At 47.4% G+C, this 3,311-nt stretch overlaps 1 protein-coding gene across 1 annotated transcript in view; it reads right to left on the reverse strand.

Moving 5' to 3' along the window:
* Positions 1 to 336: 336 nt before the first annotated feature.
* PDGFB (platelet derived growth factor subunit B) overlaps positions 337 to 3,311 on the reverse strand; it is a 12,817-nt gene continuing 9,842 nt past the window's right edge. Inside the window, exon 7 of the mRNA XM_031057756.1 lies at positions 337 to 2,424. The gene's annotated coding sequence lies outside the window, so the exon portion shown is untranslated. The remainder of the gene's footprint in view (positions 2,425 to 3,311) is intronic.

Genomic DNA, 3,311 nt, shown 5'->3' on the forward strand with positions numbered 1-3,311 from the left:
TAGCAGAGCAGCTGAGGAGAAGGGGACCTCTTCAAGACAAAATCCCAGCACCTGAGTGATTTCAAACCAGCCCAAGTGAGGAAGCAGGAGCACAGCATGGCTGGCCATGGGCAGGGCTGTGCGTGGGCTCTCAGGACTTTCCCAGCTTTGGTTGCTTCTCTCTGCAATCTCAGAACAAGTGTCCCAAAAAGGAAACTGGAGGCCCTGGAAATCCTGCTGTGCCCTGTAGTGAGCTGGTTTGGCCTCTGCTTTTCATCTTTTCATTCAGCTCACAAAAGAAAGAGAAAATGCTGTTCAAGAGGTGATTTCCATTTTTTTTTTTTTTTTTTTTACAACTTTAAATACAGTACTGAGTATAAATTAATCTTACATTTAAAAAAAGGCAAAAAAATTTAAAATAAAATAAAACCTCACCATATTTACAAACCAAAAGAAACAGATTTTGGAACAGGGTAAGAAAGTGTCTTAAGACTTGAGGGCTTGGGGCTGGAGGGAGGGAGCAACGTGCTGCCTTGGCAGTGGTATGAGAAGTGCTCTGGGCTTGCAGGAGGTGAGGACTGGCTCCCTCCACAACTTGTAACAGCTCCCAGGCTGTGGCTTTGGCTACTTTCCCCATCTCCCTCCAGAGCTTTACCCCAGGGGTGTGTATGCAAGGGGAGAAGTGCCATGTGATTGCTCTGGGCAGGCATTTTCTTCATGTATGCAGCACCCAGCACAGCACAATCCAAGACCCTGACTCTAAGGTGATGCTGGGAATTCCCATCGTATGGAACAATTCTGCCAATGGTTACTGACTATTACCTGTGCAAAACCAGCCCTTGCCCACACAGTCCTCCTCCCTCCTCAAAGACAGGCAGTGGCCCAGGAGGAACTCTGCATATGACCCTCTAGTTGTTCTCTGAGTCCTCCTCACTTAGAGGAGCTCATTTCTGTCTCAGATGGCTGCTGCCAGCTGTGAAGACCATCCTCATTTCTTTCTCTATACCTACACAGAGCTGTCCACATCATGGATCAACTTCCAAGCTAAGTGGATTGGGAACATTGGCAGGGAAAGATTAGTGGAGGCATAGAGTGCAGGACATCCAGGAAGGGGTTAAAGACCTCATGGGAATGACACGATTCTGCTTTCAAGACCACAGAGCAGGCAAGGACAGCTCACTGAGATTAAGTCATGCTTCTAAGTTTGGCTGTCCTTGGTTTTGTTGTGGTGCCACTTCACCCCCTGCAAGGAAGTTGTGCTGGGGAGTGGGGGGGTTGGTGCAGAGTGGGAGAAAAGTGTAACAAGAAAGAGAGGGATCAGATGATGCCTCTGCCTGCCCCGTCCCTGTCCCTGGCCTTGCAGGCACGTTGCAGTAACAGTGTGCTTTTCCGCCAGCCCAGCGAAGCCGATGCACCCACGTGCCTCTGAGCTTCCTGCCACTGGGGAATGAAACCCATTTAAGAACATATATATATATATTTTTATATATGTATGTATAAATACACATACACACGCACACACATGCACACGTATATATCTATATATACACACACACACATATACACACACACACATCCAGAGTGAATTTAAAAAATAATTTGAGTCCGAGCCTGGAAAGTTGAATTCTCCACCAGCATGTGCAAAGATGGCTCTCCTTGGCAGGGGCCGGGGGCGTGGAGACGATTCTGCCGGCTTGTGCTCCTTCCCCACGATCCAAACACCTTCCAGTCAGCACCAGGAGCAGGGGAAAGAGGGAGTGGGGGAATGCATTTGGCTTCTTTGTTTTGCTTCTTTGCTTGTTTGTTCTGTTCCCCGAGATGTTGTATACCTTAGTGGTTTTGGTTTTTCTTTTTAAAAATAAAATATACACACGCACGTTAAAAATATAGATCTGTCCAGGTAGGGCGATGAAAGTCCTTAGTGCATTTTCCATCATTGGTCACCGCTCGCAGTCTGAGATTTGCCTGTTGCCAAAAAGTAGGTCCAACGCAAGAGTAGATCTCAGCTGGCCCTCCCAGCCTTACCAGAAGCATGAGGGAAAGGGAGAATATTCCCCTTCTGGCCTCTGTCCATCTGTTTTTCTCCTTTTCTCGGAAGAAATTGGACCCGCTTTCCTTTTCACATTTTCCATCCTGTCCTCCGTAGCAGGGAAGGAATTGTCCTGTTCTCATCGCAAGTTGTGGCTGTTGGCATTCACGGTTTTATTTGTACTTTGTTCTTTTCTCATATATATATGTAGGTCATCCTTGTCCTTCTGTGTGTGTGTGTTAAACTTTAAAATTATGCTAATAAATGAGAGGGAGGCTTTGGTGGGAGAAGGTCCACTGATGGAAAGGGAAGCACCAATTGCCGTCTGAATCAGACGTCGAGGCAGATGGACAAAGAGGAAAAGTTATCATTCCAAGGACCCCATGGGGGCTATACAGCAAATATATTAAATAAACCTGGAAGTGAAACAAAACCAGACACAGCATTAGAAAATGTAACCTTTCGCCCCCTGCAACTCCCCTCCTATCCCCTTTTCTCCTCTGGAAATATTTGTGCCAAAGAGCCAGATTAGAAGCCTGGGAGGACTTTTGACCTCCTCTATTTTTTTCCCCTGAACAGCTTGAACCAGAGCTGGGATTTGCATGGGTTTGCATCTTTTCTACCCTGGGAACTTTAGGCTGGGCAGGAGAATCCTGGGATAATCAGAGCCCTCGTAGTGCTAAGCGTGGGAATCCCAGTCTCAAGACACTGCTCGGTGCCCCTTGTCCCCAGCTCCTGAAATGCCACACACAGAAGCCTGCTGTCCCCTCTCCCAGGTGGGGGAAGTGAATGTGAAGTGGTGGCCCAGGCTTACTCAAGTGGCTGTAGCAGAGCTGGAACTACTGAGCTGTGGGCTAGGGCTCTCCCTGTTCAGCTGTGTCACAATCCAGCTCCCACCATTCTGCACCAACTCTTTTCTCCACCTCTTCATCTCATGGGGAACCAAGGCTTAGCCTCCTTTCGCTTGTACCAGTGAAATTCTTCTGGTGATGAGGGAATTACTCCTGTTTACACAAGTCATGGAGAGAAGAATCAGACCCTGGCCTGACAATGTCCAGATCTCTTGCTAGAGATTCCAGTTCTCCTTTCCCCCGGTATGACCTTTCTCATGCACATAGGCTTCCCTATAGGAGAGTGATGAACCAAAAGTGTTGCTGCTTTTCAGTCTTTCTGCCAACTCAAGTGCAGAAATAAAAGGAAAAGAGCTCCCTAGAGCAACATTAATTCTCTGTTTTCAATGGAGAACCAATAGAGAAACTAGAACAGGAGTTGCTGCACAGAAGAGATGAATTACCTGGACCCC

The sequence above is a fragment of the Geospiza fortis genome, unplaced genomic scaffold, assembly GCF_000277835.1.
Source record: "Geospiza fortis unplaced genomic scaffold, GeoFor_1.0 scaffold173, whole genome shotgun sequence".
NCBI classification, from domain to species: domain Eukaryota; kingdom Metazoa; phylum Chordata; class Aves; order Passeriformes; family Thraupidae; genus Geospiza; species Geospiza fortis.